Source organism: Drosophila suzukii, chromosome X, assembly GCF_043229965.1.
Source record: "Drosophila suzukii chromosome X, CBGP_Dsuzu_IsoJpt1.0, whole genome shotgun sequence".
NCBI classification, from domain to species: Eukaryota; Metazoa; Arthropoda; class Insecta; order Diptera; family Drosophilidae; genus Drosophila; species Drosophila suzukii.
This window is the reverse complement of record NC_092084.1, coordinates 31,472,785-31,493,037: the sequence shown is the minus strand read 5'-3', so window position 1 is coordinate 31,493,037 and position 20,253 is coordinate 31,472,785. Positions and strand designations below refer to the sequence as shown.

At 37.3% G+C, this 20,253-nt stretch overlaps 1 long non-coding RNA gene across 1 annotated transcript in view; it reads right to left on the bottom strand.

Moving 5' to 3' along the window:
• Positions 1 to 4,025: 4,025 nt before the first annotated feature.
• LOC118878273 (uncharacterized) overlaps positions 4,026 to 20,253 on the bottom strand; it is a 38,289-nt gene continuing 22,061 nt past the window's right edge. The window contains exons 2-3 of the long non-coding RNA XR_005014777.3: positions 10,083 to 10,457; positions 4,026 to 9,988 (exon numbers count right to left, since the gene is read on the bottom strand). This is a non-coding gene — a long non-coding RNA (uncharacterized lncRNA). The remainder of the gene's footprint in view (positions 9,989 to 10,082; positions 10,458 to 20,253) is intronic.

Here is a 20,253-nt window from a genome sequence, read left to right as displayed (position 1 = left end):
TATTTATTCAATTTATGTTAAAAGGTGTACGGCTAACCAAGAACCTACGAGTCACAGACGACTATACTTATAATATTATTATTATATATTATTATATACTAAATACGCCTGCTAAAATATAATGAAAATTAATGTTGTTAGGAAAAGGAAGTTGGGAATGGGTCTATGTTTAAATGTTGCTTATCCTCCGACTGCACTATTCCGCAGTTTCAAGAAAAGTGCCTAATAATATTATTTGCTCACATTTTACTTTGTTAGTATAAATTAGCATGCTGCGACAAATAACTATACACTTCTCAGATACAAAGCATCAAAATTGACTCGGGAAAGGGAAAGCATCGCAACATTAAATTTGCAATTTCATCCCTAGATTGCATTCGCAAATCTCAAATACTTGTCTTTTAGACTGCGCTGTTCAAAGGAACTAATCGCTTAATATATGCATATTTGCAAGAAATGCATTACAAATTTACTCCAAAGCAGAAAACTATTTTGCAAATAAGTTATCGTGATGTACCAGGCCACTGCAAGTTATGTTTAAAATGATCTTTTTTAGTGCCTTAAATGACCCATTTTTTGCCCACGGAGTGTCAAGGCCTTGTGTCATTGCCGTGCACTAATGAAATGCGGTTTCCACTGTAGTCCCGATTCAATTTGAGCGCTTGATATAAAGGAAGCGAGAAAATACACCATCAAGGCCAAAAAGAGTGTTGCAGCTTCCATCTGAAGGCCACTGCTATTGCTAGAGGCCAGTTATGTTAAAATATACTCACCACTCAAACGTTATATAACAATATACAGATTACGAGTATACCCGTTACTCACCTAACAAAAAAAGCGCCACCTATCGTTCAATCCTATTGACTGAGATTTCACTAACACACCGCATAACGTGGCGCTAATGAAATATCGTAAGCAACTGCTAATTATTTATTACTGTTTGGTTATAACTTTTTAATGAATGGTCCGATAAGAATATTTTTAAAAGGATATGGGTATTGATAATAAAAACAAAATATCATTTAAAGGTTTACAAAATATTACAAAGTGTGGGCGATGGACGGCATTCTGCTGAAACAAACTTGCGCTACGCAGGAAGTCCAATAATCTGAATGCTTAATCCCAATATTCTAGCTCTTATATACTATGCTTATGCTAAAAGTTTCATGATTTCTTGAAAGCGTGAAATAAAATTTGCTCCTGTTTATGCGACGCGGCCGAATTCATGCATTTTATCAATCTCAGCTGACAGAGATGCCGGACCGGTGGAAAAAGGTGTAAGCGATAAATAAACCGAAAATTTTTTTAGATTCGCGTGAAATAATCTTGCTAATATTAAGGATAAAGTGTGTTCAAGCCAGTATAACATTTTTTCTACCATCAAAATAAAAGGCACTGATTGAAAAAATAATTTGTTAAAAGTAAGGTGAATTTATGTATTTATATCGATCTGGCAACTCCGGTAATTATATAGAGTTACCGGATTTTAATTGTGACCATTTCACGCTTTCAGGTTGAATTCATAGTCAACTTTCGTGTGTTGCCGAATTCACAAAATGGCGTTTATGCACACACGAATCGGCTGAAATCGCGAAATGAAAGCGTGAATTCGGCTTCGCATAAACACAGTAATAGTTTCCGAAATCTCAGCGTTCAAATGGGGTCAGAAACGATTCCTTCTACCTGTTACATATTTGCCGACGAATCTTGTATACCCATTTACTCTACGAGTAACTGGTATAAATACAACATTTTGAAAATCCGACAATTTTGACTTAAACAAATCCCGCGGACACCTTTAAGCCGAGATTCATCTCTCCAATATTATGCAACCTCTCACAAAAACATTTTCTTCTGGAACAAGCGCGTCTTCTCCAAGCTTCCACTTTCTGTCTCTTCGTAATATTTGTATTTATTAAATAAAATATTCCGTTTTTAAGCTAACCAAATGGACGCTATGGTCGAGTCCCCAGACTACCATATACCGTTCCTTAGATATCCAATAAATCTTATTAAATAATGGTCCGACTTAATGGACTTCTAGAATCTACACTGAACATGTTAAATTTCTAACCTTAAATGTGTGCTCCTAACTTTTTAATAAATAGTTATGAGTATTGATAAACAAAATCTACAAAATCTATTTATACTTTTACAAAATCTTAAAAATCTGGCGCTAGACAGACTTAAGCGTTGGGGCTGTAGAGTGGGCAAGGCAACCTATTTTTAGGTCAGTCGAAAAGTTTTAACGAAGCCAATACATTTCTGTTACATTTTTCATTTTATAACTGTGGGCGCCATAAATTTTGACCGTTTGTGGGCATTGAAGTGGGCGTGGCACATTTGGGTTTAACGGTTATAATAGTTGTTAAAAAAATAGAGTATTTTGGCTGACTTTGCCATTTTTGGCACTTAGTCTCTTAACCAACTTAAAATTAAATATATTTTCGATTAAGTGCGGGGGAACATCCACTTTTACATGTTTAGTTTTTTTACATTTTTACATTTTACACTTTACATTTTTATCCAAAGGAAGTTTTTTGTTTGATTATGGGGAAAAAGTTTCAAAATCGATACGGAAACAATATAAGACAATACCGTGGAAGGATAAGATAAATTTAGGTTGTTAATCACTTTTGGAAAATAATTTTATTAGAACAAAGTTTGGTTTGATTCGAATGTTAGGAATACTGTTTCCAGAGCCTTCATTCGATCAGCTTGCTTTGCCAACATTTATCAGCTCTGTTTCTTGAAATCGCACTTAATCATAAAAATGCGATTCTTTTTCTGCGACAAGATAATTGTTGAACTAACTAAATGTTTTAACATTTTCGATTTCAGATAAACCAAGGACTTTCAATCAATAGGTGTCCGACTGTTTGGCTAAAAAAGTTGAAAAAAACAGATTTGGATTTTTTCTTAAAAAAAAAATAACAGAATTCTATCTACTTTATTGTGGTGCAAGTGTGTATAATTTCGCAACAAAACAATAACGAAAATTTATTTGAAAAGACTGAAAACAAGTCAAATAAAATTCAATATTTATTCCATATTCGAAATTTCTGGAATGAAAAACAAACTCGTCTCAAACTCGTCGACGTTTTCCTAGGCACCTGTATACTCTATCAGCTGGGATTTCATTCCTCTGTACTAAATTGGATTAAATCGTACCTAAATCAGCGGAATTGTTGGCTCAATATAATTTCTTTCATACCATTTTCATGCTATTTCTGGCTTTGATAAATAATAATTGGCCCAGTGTCTTATGAATTCTGAGTACCTCCTCTATGCTGATGATAAGCAAATTATTAGATCTATTCATTCAGTGGCAGGCACTGTTCTAAAGTGATTTTAATTCAATTAGTACATTGTAAGTGCTTTTCTAATTTCGTGTCGCACAATTTAAAAATTTTCTACAATATTAAGTACAGCAAGCGTATTTTTATGTTTTATTGAGGTACCTACGTAATACAATTATTACCGCATCAACAATAGTTAAACAAAGAATCATATATCACAGTACTTTCTGCCAAATCTTCAGCAATCTGCCAGTACAGCGAAAGTGGCTGACACTATAATTTATGTATACCACTTATGACCTACTACGAAATATGAGTGTTAAAAATCTTTTATTTTCCTCTTTCTATTTATTTTGTTAGCCCAAGCACTCTTTCACCTATAAAAACAGTTATGTTTGTTCAGTCAATCAGTCTCCGAACTACCAAGATCTGTCCTACATCTAAAATCCCAATTAACAGAGGCTGTCGCTGTGTCTTCAAATCCTTACTTTGCACACCAATTTTCAAGGTCTGCCTAGTTACAGCCAACGAGTAGGCAGTTCATGTGCTGTACGCTTACCAAAATACCTACAAAGATATCCAGTGAGAAGAAACTTAATCGTTACTCACACATATGATCCTTCATTTGAAGCAGGACGCATTTTCGTAAATTAGTTAGTATTTTCCAAAACAAATGAGAAAAAATCCTCAGGGCTTAGAATAAGCGAGTAAATATAAGAACATAAAATCGAATAAAAGACTCTATGCTATCAATAAGTTGCTACTATGGCTAGTAACAATGATACTTAGTTGATGGCTTACCTCAATGGGTCGTACTGCAGAGCTTCAAGAAGGACCATGTAATGCAAGTTATTAACAAAGATCAAACTTAATTTGACACTTTGGCTCCACAGGCAGAGGCGTAATATAATCCAGTACTCAAGTAATAGACCTCCTTCACCTGTCCATAATACGATAATTAGTCCCTCCGAGTTGTTTAATTGAATGAGAATCCCCAACGTTATCTGCTTAATGCCATCTTATGATGGAAACCATATATTTTACAGGAATTTTGTAATAGCGTTGTGGAAGTAATGTTGATGATTAGGATGACTGATCAGACACCTTATTGCCAAATATTAATAAGGGCAATTCGCCAAAAAATTCAAGGAAAGGCCAATGAAGCGGTTATAGTATCCGGAGCAGGTCTAAACTAGGATGAAGTCAAGGCATTTTCAATTCCAACTACAAGGAAGGAGATTAAGTTCTTCTTAGGATTATTGGGTTACTACAGAAAGTGTATTAGGGATTTTGCTAAGATTACTACGCCCATGACAAAACAATTAAAGGGCAAGGCGGTAGTAAAAATTACGGATAAATTCAAAAAATCATTAGAGATGTGCAAAACGTTGCTATGTAATGACTCTTTGTTAAATTACCCAGATTTTAAGAAACCTTTTATTCTGACAACAGATGCCAGTAATGTGGCAATAGGCGCAGTGCTGTCACAAGGGACCTCAGGGTCAGATCGACCTGTATCTTTTGCTAGTAGGACTCTAAACGACAGAGGAGCCAATTGTTCTAAAATAGAAAAACAGATGTTAGCAATTACTTGGGCAACCAAATACTTTAATCGATACTTATTCGGACAAAAATTTCAAATAATCACAGACCACAGACCCCTAACGTGGTTAATGAATTTTAAAGAACCTAATTCAATTTACTACGTTGGAAACTTCAACTACTAAATAACGATTACGAGGTATATATAAAAAGGGGTCACAAAACGTAGTGGTGATGCATAAAGTCGCATCACAGTGGACCCAAACTGTATTTCTAATCTTCAGCAAAACCAACCCAAAAGTCCGAAACCCATTATTTTATACGAGAAACCATTAAACGAAACCATCAATTCGCAATAAATCTTTGAAATGTGTAAGGAAAGTGATTCCGAGAGGGTGGCTCAGAGTTTGAGCTTAAAAAAATTGCATATGAAAAGTATTTTAAACATAGCTATAACTACAAGCTAATTAGGTGTAAATTGATGTTAACGGACGTGACCACTAAAACTTTCTTTGAAAAACTATTTCAGTCTTTTTGGTTGGAATTTTCCGGCAAGATATTTGTCGACTTCCTCGCACAATTCGGCAAAACGACCCATGTAACCTCATTCCAACAGTCATCAAGTAATTCCCCGGTAGAGAGACTTCATTCATCTCTAACGGAGATATACAGAATCGTTCTCGAAAACACAAAAGCTCAAAAGCTGGACTGTATCTATAAGAAAATGTTATATGAAACACTAACAACTTACAACAATTCCATAAATTCTGCGACTAAGCTTACACCTTTCGAATTGTTCTCAGGGAGAACACACATTTTGTCTAGGGATATAAAACTGAATTCAGAACACGATTTCTATCAGAAACTAAATGAGTTTCAAAATTTATTATACCGCAAAAAAAAGTCACAGTTAGAAGAAATAATGAATGCGAGAATTGACTCGATGAATAAAGACAGGACAGTTATATTGCCAGTGGAAACAAACAACAAAGTTTTTAGAAAAGAAAATTGAAGAAATAAAATAACCCCTAGATTTTACAAACAGAGGGTACTACAAGACAAAGATATAACACTAATTTCCACAAAAAACAAAAATTACACAAAGCAAAGATTAAGAGAAATATTAAAAAGAAAAAAATAGTATTAATCCCATTAACCTACCAGATGCACCATTGTATCCCAGAGTTTAAGTGTTCAAGAACTGGATAAAAATAATTCCTAGTTAAGATTAAGTTAGGCCAGGCAAAAATAATACAATCCTAAAAAATTCTAACTCACCAAATTGATTTGCGAGTTTATCAATGCGACCGTTAATTTCGAAATTGCTGTAGAGGAGCTCAAGAAAATATCATATTCCGTTGAGGCCATTGGCATACTGGACACAAAGATAAAGCAATTAAAGATCAGGGTAAATGTCTTGTTACCTAAGGCTCTACAAAGAAGAGGGTTAGTAAATGAATTAGGTAACATAATAAAAATAGTAACTGGAAACTTATTTGAGGCAGATGACCATAAATTCGAAAACAATTTCAAAGCGATGACGGATAATGAGAAGGAACTTATGAAAAAGGCTAGCAGGCAGACGATTTTAACAACAACAACATCAAAGCTAGATTTTAAAATATAACAAACCACATTAATAGATAACAACAAATTATTAACAATGTTCGTACCCAAGGGTGCTCAACATGACCAGCACCCAACAAATCAAGCAGTAGCCAAGTTGGGAACAGTACCAGGGGCTCAGTAGCACCCACTGCAGATGAGAATTGCTGATCAGCATATATACCATAAGACCTACTTAAGAATATAGCTTATTTCACTAATCATTACACTAAACTTCCGTGTTCCAAGTAGTATTAAGCATGTTTCAAATGAAGAATAAGTCAGTTATCAACGCAACTTATAACTCCGCGGTTCTACTTCCTACTTATCAATGCAGTTCGTATTAGTGGTGCGGTTTCACTCTCTTTAAATTTTCAAGGGCAGCATTATGATGACTATTCAAAATGGCCAAAACTACATATTACTATATCAAATCAAGACATAGTCCAATTATCACATGCAAATGCGATTAAAGGCGGAATTGAAGCATATAGAGTTAGTGTTGATGTTATTAATCAAGCATATATTCCTCATATAATTGATAGTTATAGTAATTCAAATGAGAAGATATTATCAGTGTTAAAAGATGGTGCAAATAAAATAATTAACTTAGATTTTACAGATACTTCAGGCAGTTTTAATTTTGCGCCATTAGTGCCAACGGGGCGAGAGTGTTTTGATCAATACATCTTTCCACTTACTGATATTATGGGTGATTATGTTATAGGTAGTTTGTCAGATATCGAGGACCAAGAGGCACCTTCCTTAACAGTTTTGCCCTCAAATTTAGCTGTTGATACGGGCACCATTGACAGTTCATATCGCTTAGTGTATACAGATGGTACTCAGAAGCTTTTAAGGCGTGATACGAGTATGTCAAGTGAACTATGTATATTTACTAAGAATCTATTGTATACCGATAAATTAGAGTACCAACGTGATTTGGCTCAAAGATTATTTGATTTTTTGTCAGTTGAGCACACAGTATCACAGGAAGAATTCAATTTAATAAGAAAAAAAATGTCCGACGACAACATCTTTAAATTACTAGAATTAGTGACATTCATGGTAGGCATTAAGATCACGTTTAGAATAAAATACCAACATTTAACAAACTCCATTACGAGTTCTTGGACATTGTTCCACTACCTATTGGTCAAACAAGATTTTTAATAATGTCCAATTATGTTACATACCACGATTCAACTGATATGAAATACCTTAACGATTGATGGATCAATATTGAACATTTAAATATTTGCGAAGAGATGGAATCTAGTGCTAGAGATTTTAAGTCGAATTGTCTCAGCGGCATTCTCTCTCTGGAAACTGCACTTCAAATGCACACACATATATGCACATTTATATTAGTATGTAAGATACATAAAATAACTATGTATAACTTTATACAAGAAATCTATAACTCATGAGAACAGAGTTATTACTAAAACTGAAAGAATTGTGTATCAATGCTGTTCTTGCATCTCAGGAAATCATTTTCAAGGATATTACCCGATTAAAAGCGCACTTAGGGCTGTGGCTACTATATTTCACAACGATTGTGTGAAATATATTTGCACTTCGACCGATCAAGTTTGTCGATTACCCATCATTAACATTACAAAACAGCAACAAAGCCAATAAAACAAATCAGCGTTACAAAACACTGATATTATATCAACTCTTTCTGAACTTACTAAACGTATTAGTTCAATGCATTCACGGCGTTCAAATTAATCCTAAAGTACACACGCTCGATACCAATTTTCCTGTCGATAGTGATATTTGCATAGGTGTGAGCAGTACATTTAAATTACATTTACAGTAAATCACTGTAGAACAGTTAGTATATTTGCTGTTATAACTAATATCACCTTTACTAATACATCTTTACCAAGCCGCATATTTTACGATGTACAGAAAACTAACAGCAACGTTTCATAATTTGTAAATATTACAGTAGTTTCCGGTATAACAAACATGTTTTTTACTATCCTGAAGCTAATAAGATAATGAATATCACGTAACCCAAGTATAATGATCTGTCTTATGACCATCGATATAATCATACACTCTTATCTGAAATATAAGATTTTAAAGTTGATCAATTCGTTGCACGTGTAAAAGAGGACTTTGTCTCATTCGAAAACAAGTGCCTTTAATAGATCTACTGAGCGTCAAAACGTTTATACATGCATAGCACATCTAGGAATTTGTAATTACCAATTCAAACTTTAAGGACTATACATATGCAAGTCAAAGCTTCGTCATTAAACCTCTGAAGTGTGTTTAAGCTAGGATAGTTGTCCGTCTAAAAGCGATCTGCCTTAAGAAACATTTTGGAAATATTCTATTCTACTCCTTTGAACAACAAAGAACCCAATTTACACTATTAGAAAATCTTCAAAAATGTGGTCGCCAGGCACATTTTTGCGCTAGGGCATTTAAGTGAGTATCGTAGGATTCCGTAGAGTCTTAATATTTAATCCAAAAGCTAGAAACTTTTATAGTTTTCAAGATCTTTTCCAATTCCAGTCCCAACATCCAAAAGATTGATTTTGACTACCTGTGCTATCGTATTTGAATTATTTTCTTAAATTTCAATAAAGAGTGTTCAATAACGGTTATTACTGGATGCGTAAGTTTTTTCAGTGCACTCAAAAAAAAATCAAAGCCAAACGGGGTCATAAAGTACGTAAGAGATTTGTTTAATTTCCTTACTTTTGTGTGTGTATTGTTAGAATTTATGTACTTTGGCTATTATGCTGATGACAAAGAATTTATTTATTATTAGTAGAGCATTTAAACATAAGAAATTATATTTTAATAAAACTAATAATTCACACTCTTTTTCTCGCATACTCGAACCTGGACCAGCTGGTCCACCAAACGAATTTTTCAAGTACGGACAATTGGGACACTAGGCCTACATACATGTTTTCATGAACGGTGTTGATAATTAGAGAACGGTGTTCTCTCCATTTCTGTCAAGGCATTTTTCAGTGATGCGTTTATAATTAAACCTGAATGTTTATGGTCAAATCATGCGGCGTTTGTTTTGTATGAATGCAACATAGCGAACGGATTGAAAAATGTATATGATTTTTTTCTTTTTCTTTTTCTGGGTGTGTTTATCTATTCCAGGACGCAATTCCGGACCATCAGTTTGGTTTTCATGTCCTGGAGGCGAAAATTTATTGTTACGGAATTTATTTAGATGATGGCTGCCGTCCGGCTTTTGAGCTCAGCCTATCCTTGCCCCAACATACTTTAGTCTCATCCATTCCTTGATGACAGAACCTTTCAGATGGATGCTCGAAGGTCTAAGTCTGCTTCACAGCCTATACCCACTGGAGTCCCACAAGGTAGTGTGCTGGTCCATGACAAATATTTTATCTACTCCTCGGACCTTAGTCTAGAAGCAGGTGGCTCCAGCAGCAACAAATGCAGATGACACTGCATTTCTGGCGACGAGTGCTCTGCGAAGAGGGAGCAGAAATGGTGCAGGACATGTTAAATGAGGTTGAAGCCTTGACTTCAAGCTGGAATATATGGAGCTGTTAGTCCTGAGAAGTCTTAGTGTGCACTCTCCATCACGGCAAAATCTCGCCTGCTTAAGGACATTTTGATGCCAACCTTTTATTTTTATCGACCGTTGGTGCACTGCAGGTATTCATCCAACATATTAATTCCTGTCAAGCTACATTTTTCAGACAAACGGTAAAAGCGAGATAAAAGGAGAATCATTCCAGACACGGACGCATAAACTGTCACACTGCCCAATTATAGTAGTGGTCTTTTCCTTTTATATTACTATAACTTTACAGTGAGTGAAAGTGAATTGAGTTTCACGTAATACATTTCAATATTCCTATTGATTTACTTATCGAAAAAAGGGTTTACGGACAAAAAATACCGTAATGTTGGTCCAATTTTTCAGTGTACGGTCACACTAAGGCCTATTCAGTGTATCCTCGTAATTTCCTCCAGTGGTAATGTGTCAAGTGTTTTCTAGAAGTAAAGAAAATTAATAAAAAAATTACGTTTTGCAATAATTTGATGAGGAGGGCTTAACTATGTTTGCCTCAATAAGTTTTAATTTAATCACTGTGGACGGCAGTACCCGTAGTGACGAATCGCACCGCAAGTGTGCCCAAGGAGACTACTATCATCAGCCAACTAATACACCGATCGAAAGGTATTGTAATTTTCTTCAATTTTTAGTGCTAAGAACTTTAATAAGTCAAATGGTTCAGGAAAAATTGCGGTACACGTAGAAAAATTTAAATTTAGAAGATTTTATCTGGGAAAACCGGAAAATCAAAAATGTAGCGATCTTTAATTTATTCATATTCTTTACCGATATTCCCGTCGGTTGGTACCAAAAACATTGCAATACGATTTTCTATAGCAAAGTTTTGTTTTTGAAAAAAAAAATTATTTAAATCGGTCGACTTTATCTTATTAATGCTGTATAATGGCTTATTTCGTAGGGAATTTCGGATCTTTTTTAAAATTAATTTATATAAATCTGAATGTGTTAGAATAGGGGCAGACGTGTGTCACACGCCGACAAGATTTGTATACCCTTGCAGAGGGTATTATGATTTCAGTCAGAAACGCAGAAACGCAGTGAAGGAGACGTTTCCGAACCCATAAAGTACATAAATTCTTGATCAGCATCACTAGACGAGTCGATCTAGCCATGTCCGTCTGTCCGTCTGTCCGTCCGTCCGTCCGTTTCCACGCAAAACTAGTCTCTCAGTTTTAAAGCTATCGGGCTGAAACTTTCCCAAAACTCTCATTTCTTTTGCAGGTAGTATATAAGTCGGAACCAGCCGGATCGGACTACTATATCTTATAGTTCCCATAGGAATAATCGGAAAAAAAAATTTTAGGAAATTATTTCTTTGGTGTTTTTTAACATATAACTTCCTACGCTTGGAAATAAAATTTTTTAATTAGTTCTGAATTTCGAATTTAATTTTATCAAAATTGGACAACTATACGATCGGAAAATTGGTGGAAAAAGAATATGAAACAAATTATAGCTTCGGTGTTTTTTTGACATATAGCCTCCTACGCTTGGAAATAACATTTTTGAATTAGTTTTGAATTTCGTATTTCATTTGATCAAAATCGGACGACTATATCATATAGCTGCCATATAAACAATCAGAAAATTGGTGGGAAAATAATATAAAACAAATTATAGCTTCGGTGTTTTCTGACATATATACTAATGGGAATATCATTTTTTGTATTTTTAAATTTAATAAATATAACTGCAAGGGTATACAAGCTTTGGCTTGCCGAAGTTAACTGCCTTTCTTGTTTTATATTTCATTAAATTCACTGTAAAGAAATACTTGATAACCATCCTAAATAAATACGAGCTCCAAACAGCAATAAAGTGATATAAGGAACTGCATTTTATACACAAAGAAAGGAGAATGAAGGATTGCAAAATTTGACAAAACGGCAACGCCACATTGGGCTAAGCAACACGGCCAAAACAAAGGCGGTAAAACGGCAGAACGGCTGCAGATGCAGCAGAGGCATCTGGACGGATGTAGATGTTCCCAGGGAATTGAATTAAAAGAAAACTTAACGAACCATGCAGCGAATACTTTTACATCATGATGGCAATTGGAAGACGAGCAAATATCGATTAGCCATCTATCAATTCTTATATTACACACGGATTGAACCAAAGCGACAGCACGAAGCTATGAACCTTCAGACATATTCAGATCTATTCAGGTCTCTGAACAATATGAAAACGTTACAAACACTGCAGTCCCTCTTCTCAGTCTGTTTACACGAAAGGACAAGATGTAGCAGGTGGGGAGGCTAATTCCAAAGGACCGAAATGATTTAATTGTAGCCAAATTGATCACATATCTGCTAAGTGTCCAGACCCGCAGAAAAAGCCACGATGTTCAATCTGTTGGGCATGAAGCTAAAGATGGCAGGGTTAAGGTACCCTCAAGTAGACGCAGCCAATACTAAAGAGTATCTACCCATAATGAAGACTTCTCAGCTCGGAGGAAAAGAGTTTCCAGCACTTGTCGATACTGGCAGCGATCATGCGCTTATTAGAGAATCGTCGATATCAAGTTGCATTTTCAAAAAGGGATGCGCTCCGATCTCAGTAAGATATCTTGCTCAAGCACAACATTATCAGTAAGAGCACCTCATCACACGCGTTAACGGCGATATTAGTCCGGAAAGCAAACGGAGAAAGTCAATTGTGTATCGACTAAGAGCTCTGAACGCAGTCACTATGAAAAAACGATATCCAATGCCAATTGTAGAGTCTAGAATCTCGTACTGCACAACTCTGGACATGACTTCAGGATACTACCAGATTCCTATGGATTATACCACCATTGGTATTTCCGGAGGTCATCATTAACTTGCTACGTCATCTAGAACACCAAAGCAACATAATAAGTTATGTAGATGAAGTCATTATGCCATCGAAAACAGTTGAGGAAGGACTTGTCATTCTAAACCAGTTTCTGCATGCTATCCGATCGGCTGGACTAACTTTACGACAAAACCATATGCATCAGCAATTATGGAACGCCTCAAAACGATGGGGATGTACGAAGATCTCTCGGTATCACTGGATTCTTTCGCAAGTTCGTCAAGGAATATACCATGATGGCAGCATCTTTGAGTAAGCTTCTGAAAAAATTCAAGAGTTCCTGTGGGAAGCAGAACAAGAAATCCGAGCTTGTAATGGTGACCGATTGCAATGGTGTAGTAACGCTCATGGAGTCTACGCTACAAGAGTTTGAATTTAAATGAAAGCATATACTTCCAGATCTCAGCGTTCAGACGGACAGACGGACATGGCTAGATCGATTCGGCTAGTGATCCTGATCAAGAATATAACCAAACTAAAATCAATTTAGATAATAAGTTAGAAAAAACACTAACCTAACTTTAAAACTTAATTTAACTTCAAAACTTAAAACCGATGCTTAAAATTATTCAATGGAATGTACATGGTTACAGAAACCATTACATAGATCTGCAAGTACTTACTAAATCCTAAAACCCGCAAATTATTGCCTTCCAAGAAACACACATTACAAGCCGTTGCTCCCTTCCTACCCCTATAAACACCCCTCTACACCAGCAAAAATTACCACAATAGTTTTGGAGGCACCGCCCTTCTAATTCACAATTTCGTGCCTCAGAACGAAATCTCCGTCAGCTCAGACTTTGATGTGGTCGGAGTTTCCATACAGTCCAACTCCAAATTTAACATTATTTCAGCGTAAATCTCCCCCTCCAATCCCTTTAACGCAAACCACTTGGCAAATATCCTTGATTCCCCGAACGCCCAAACCCCAGTGTTAGCTGACTTTAACAGCTGACACCCTTTTTGGGGCTCATCCAACAAAAGAGGAAGAACTTTAACCAACTACATTGACCGTTCTAATTTCATATTACCAAACTACAAATCTCCAACACATTTCTCAACGCACAACACATACACACACATAGATCTTTTCTTCGCCTCCGCCAGTATAGCTCCAGAAATCTCCTGGGAAGTGCTAGATAGACCTCCATGGAAGCGACCACTTTCCCATATTATTCTCAATATTCCGCAACCAAACTGTCCCAACCTTTACCGCAAAACTCTCATTTGAACTAAAAGATGCAGATTGGAACCTTTTCCTGGAAAATATCACGATATTCAGATTGGAAAGCATCCATAGTCTAAATGTCAACCAAGAAGTTGCTATTATCAAAAAAAATACTTATTCGAAGTGCCCACCAATCCATTCCCCAAACCTCTACCTTTACCCAACCCCGCACCATTCTCTGAGGAAACAGCGAGCTGTCTCTCCTCAAAAAAGACAAAATAAAAAAATGGAGGAAACTCAACAGAGAATTAAACACACATAACATTGTGGAATTTGAAAAATCAAATGCAAAATTCAAAAGATCAATCAGAGAAGTGTGGGGGCCAGTCGTAAATGAAAATAGAAAATTTTATAAGAAAGTCATTACACATGTAAATGCACATATGCAGAAGGCAGCGAGTATAGCTGACAAGCTGACCCGCTTACACATATAGTCTATCAGCAAAACAGCCAACTTCTCGCGTCAAGAGTTCTCGTTCACTTCGTTTAGGCTACTGCGGTAGTTAGAATAAGAACGGAAAATTACAACCCATGCGGTTCGGTTCCCGTTTAATTGTGTGTACACCGGGCAAGTCGATACTAACAGGAGGATCATTTACGTTTTTGCACCCAACTACTGGTAAATATAAATACACGAACTTAACCGCATAGGCAGGGTATTAAGTGGCGTGTATTTCTATGTATTTTTTTTGTAATAGGAAAAGAAAGGAGGTTCTGTCGAAGCCGGCCGAGACGAGACTTTTTCTTGGGGTCAGTTCAAGCGAACCTGCCACGGCAGGGTTGCCACCTGCGGACACGTGACTCGCTAGGTGCCCCCTGCGATCAGCAAAGGTGCGAACATTCTGGAAGGTGATCGAGGCTACAGATTGTCCGCGAACGGCGCGAATCTTTGGCCCGGCTTCCCACCAACCGCATGCAACGTGCGGCCTTGTAAGAACCGCCCTAGTCTAAGGAAGTCTACCTGGATGACAACTGTGGCTAGTGTATAACCTCACCAACACGCACCACGCGCGGCATCCACCCAGCTCTGGCTAAGCCATAGAGCGACATTTTGGAGGGTTATAGATTTATATGTTATAGGACCATAGATCGAAACCTTGGTTGTACTTGAATAAGGAAGTAAACGGATACCGGATGTGACTTTTCCTACCACACCTACATCGCCTCACCAATACGCGCCACGCGCAGCAACGGAATTCTCAGCTCTGTCTAGTCCAGTAAGCAGTATCTCGGAAGGCGGTTTGTAGCGCAGCAGACCCGGCACTTCGCCCGATGGGAAAAGCCTCTCCATAGGCGAATGTATTTGGAGGAGAGCAACGATTGAACAGACCTGCTGTCTGACATGCGAAGACGCAGATTCCTTCCCAACCTACGTAGAGTAATTTTTCGGTACTAGCTTATGTAGCGTACCTTTGTATTGATTTTGTAGTAGTTCTCCTTAAGTTCTGACAATGACCATCCGTATATGCCACGTTACTTATCTTGTCAGAAATGAATATGTTAACTTGTCTTAAAAGCATCCTTGCACAGGGTCTTCGATGGGCCCACCGAACCTGCATCGCCGGAGTTTTGCGTAAGTGAAACATTGTTACCACCATATTGATTCTTTGATATTGATATTTGTCCCATATATTAATGGTATTATTTCCGTGTGTGCCAAATCAAACGGACAGTTATTCGGTAAGCTTGAACCTTGTTATATTTTTAGTTTAATTTGATTTTTGAAGATGATAGAATTTAAGTTGTATTGAAATCATGATTGTATCTTCTGATTTTCTTTTGTTAATTGAAGTAGATAGTTCAACCATGGTTGAATAAATTTGTAACGCGGGATCGTGGTTGATCATACTATGCCGCCGCTAAATGAAGTAAAAATTTGAACAATGAAAGGGATAACCGCCAACAAATTCGCACGAGTTATCATCGTAGGGAGGGTACAGGAAGGGGCGGCAATATCATCGAGCCACCCTAACTCTTAATGATTCCTGATTCGCTTGGCCCTCAACGTCCGTCCGCGTACCTTGAGTCCGCTTACACCAGATATTTTTGTTTGAGCCTTTTAGATTACCGTTTAGTGCACTTAAAACTTTTTTTCGCGTAGTACGGTGCGTGTTATAGAGAAAACTAGGAAGATCCCACGACAATCCGACGAGCTTAGCACCGAGCAATGCTAGAAGTGCATACACTTCCTATACACTAGGTTATCCATAGTCTAGTGAACGCAGGTCTGTAAACCCTAAGGGGCAACTAATGGCCCTAGCTGTCTACTACAGAAGCCAAAAAAACAGTATACAACAATTTACCTCCAACATCAATCCATACTCAAACCCAAATAAAACATGGGCAAACATGAAAAGACTATGTGGGTTATACCCCCAAAAAAACATCCACTGCCTAAGCAACAATCGACCCTCAAGAAATCGCTAACTCTTTTGGTCAAGCCTCGTCAGAAGAAGCTAGCGGTCACAACTTCTCCGCAACTTGCCGTCTCAACAAAGAACTCCTTAATCCAACCCCAAACTACTTCCCTACCAAAACGGCAATAAAAATTAAAAAGGACATAACTTTCACAGAATTCTCCTCAGCGTTTAGCACACTGAAAGGTAGAACTCCAGGTCACGATCGCATATCTTACTGCATGATTAAAAACTTGCCCACCACTTTTAAATTCAGAATTATTAACCTCTACAATGAAATACTCTCTTCATATCCCCAAATCATTTAAACTAAGCCTGGTCCTACCCATCTTAAAACCACAAACTGGCATAAAATCTTACAGACCCATCTTTCTGAACTCATGCCTAGCCAAAATACTCGACAAAATAATTGGATAAAGATTTTGGTGGTTCTATTAAAACAAAAATCTCATTCATAACAGCCAATTCGTCTTTAAAAGAGGCAAATTTGTACTAGACAGTCTACTTTATTTAGACCACCTAGCCTCCAGATCCATTGCCCTCAAAAAACACCTAACAATTATTTCACTCGATTTTACTAAGGCTTTCGATAAAATTGGCATACACACAGTCAACCAGCAACTACACGTTTGGAAAGTAGGGTCTTGTTTATTCAACTATGTCAAAAACTTCATGACAAATTCACCTATCTCTCCAATACCTTCCCCCTTAACAATGGGATCCCGCAAGGCTCTCCAATCTCTATCGTTCTATTCCTCATAGCCTACAACTCCCTTACCAACATCATCTCTATCCCGAAAGAAATTAAGTTATGCGCTTACGCAGACGATTTTCATCTCCTTATAGAACACAGCAAACGCAAAAACCCCACAACGAACTTAACAGACACCTTTAACCAAATCGACGAGGGGTGCACTCACTCACGCTCAGTCCTTTCTAAAGACAAATGCCAGATACTTCATATCTGCCGGAAACACAATTGCATCGCTAAGATACTAACAAGAGACAACACTATACCAACCACCGACACCCTCAAAATACTAGGACTCACAATCGAACAACAGATACAAATGGAACTCACACATATCCGAGTTAAAAACCGATCTTTCCAAGTCATTAGGCATAGTTAAACACCTTTCTTTCCACAAATACAACACCAAAACCGCTTCTCTCACCCAAGTCATAGAATCACTTATTATTCCCAGGATAGACTACTGCCTTCCAATTTATGGACACGTACCCAAATCACAAATTAACGAAATTAAAACTTCCCTTAATTCAGCAATAAGAGTAGGTCTTGGAGCATTCCGTTTAACGCCAATAAATAACGTTCTCATAGAAGCCAACATATGTCCCACAGAACACAAGCGAGACTTCTTAACTGGAAAACTTGCCAAAAACCTTTTAAAATCTAATGAGACACCCTTAAAAAAGCTGACCAAATAGACTAAAAGGCACCATAGGCGCCATGCATCCAAAATCAACTCAATTCCTTACCTCCCAAAGAAAAACAATAAATGCCAAACATTTAACATGGATAGCATTATTAAAGCAACCAACACCACCCTGTCTAAATACAATAAAAGTACAACACCACCAACCATTTTCCATCAACTCTTTCGCACCCTCAAATCCTCGTATCCCAACCATAACTTCGTCTTTACCGACGGCTCCAAATCTGGAGGCATAACAACCTACAGCACCACAACCGAAACAGCAACAATCAAACTGGGACTTCTGCCTTTCTATTCCTCAGTCGTCTCGAGTGAGATAATAGCTATTCAGGAAGCCATTAAAATATACGTAAAGATGCCAGGCAAACACAGACTCCCTCTCCTCCATCTTCTCGATCACCAATCATTACAACCATTCGTACTATGCCATCTCAGTCAGAAACCTAGTTACCAAACACTTCCCAAAAATCTGTCTTGACTGGGTACCTAGCCACATAGGACTCGTAGGTAACAGAGCTCGCAAATAACCGCACCGTTTCTTACAGTCACCAAAAAACTGTTTTTTGCGCACCACTTGCGCAAAAAGTCAGACAAGAATGATCAGACTTGCAAACCATACTTGCTTTTGTGGATTCGTTGCGTTTGGAGTGCTTTAATTTTTGTGTCAAAAATGGGTCGCGATCACAACAAAAAAGTGCACTTTTTTTCAATTTAATGCAGAAGACAATAAGTCTAAGTGCAATGTTTGCGGTGTGAAGTTAGCAGGCTCTCACGCAACAAATTTAAAACGGCATTTAATTCCAAAACATGAGGAAGTATTTTATGAATTCGAGATTGACGAAGACAAAGTTCAACAAAATATGAAAAAAACAAGGAAGAACGTTATAGTCGAATACCTCGACTTTCAGATACCCGATATGCAAGCAGCAAAGCGAGATTAAAATGCTCCACCTACCGGCGGTAGACAGATTTAAGCGTTATTTGCGTTAGAGTGAGCGTGGCAAATTTTTTTTGGATCAATCGATAGGTATTGACGAGACCAATACATTTCAGGTAAAATTTTATATCTAGCATGAAAATTGTGGGCGTCACAGGCGTGGCAAACTATTTTTGGGGTCAATCGAAAGGTATTGATGAGAACAATACATTTCAGTTAAAATTTTTATTCTAGCATCAAAACTGTAGAAGCCACAGCTTTGGGCGTCTTGTGGGCGTTAGACTGGGCGTGGCACTCTGCTAAAACAAACTTGCGCTGCGTAAGAAGCTCAGGAATCTGCACGCCAAATCTCAATAGCCTAGCTCTTATAGTTTCCGAGATCTCAGCGTTCATCCGGACAGACGGATAGACGAACATGGCTAGATCGACCGGCTAGTGATCCTGATCAAGAATATATACACTTTATGGGGTCGGAAAAGCTTCCGCCTGCCTGTTAGATACTTTCCGAGAAATCTAGTATACCCTTTTACTCTAAGAGTAACTGGTATAAATAGCGTACCGTTTATTCGAGGTAAAGCAAGTAGGGCTACGTGTGTTTGAAGTTAAGGTTCTGTTTTATTGTTGTTAATTGCTGTTAAATGTTTTAACAAAGTATATTGTCCATGTCAAAAACTCACACTTATACTAAACTAACATTGCAAAAAATATGTTCTAATTTAGTTTTTATTTAAGGTGCATTCCCCAACACAAAGTGCGCCATCATGCGAGATTGATATCCAAGACCAGAAGAAGGAGCTCACATCCGACGGTGATAAATGTGCTGACAAAGAAGAGTCTCTTTCTTCCGCCTATTTGGATGGCGTACAGACAATCTCCGATATTAAAGAAGAGCCTGCATTTAAAAACTGGTCCAAATGCGAACATTTTGCAGTTTTTACCGATATAAAGCCCCACCTGAACGTTGTACTGGCTACACCGGTGACTCAGGTGTCTATTGAGAGGGCCTTTTCATCGCTTCATTACATCTTAATCGAGCGACGAAGCTCTTTAAGTGCAGAAACCCTAAATTCGCTACTAGTTGTAAAGCTTAATTCTGAACAAGTAATAAATCTAATGTTTAGATTTAATTAATACGTTCAAGTTGTTGCTAAGCGTTGTTCTCACTTAATTTTAAATTCAGCTTCTGAATCTATCTCCTTTTCTAATTTTCCTGTTTCAATCCCTTTTTTACTACTACAAGCACGCAAATTTTAAATCTTTAAAGAACATTTGAGCCACAGTTGACAGATCAGTTTGCAATTCTATTCCCACACCCTTAACAATCTGCCCTTCGAG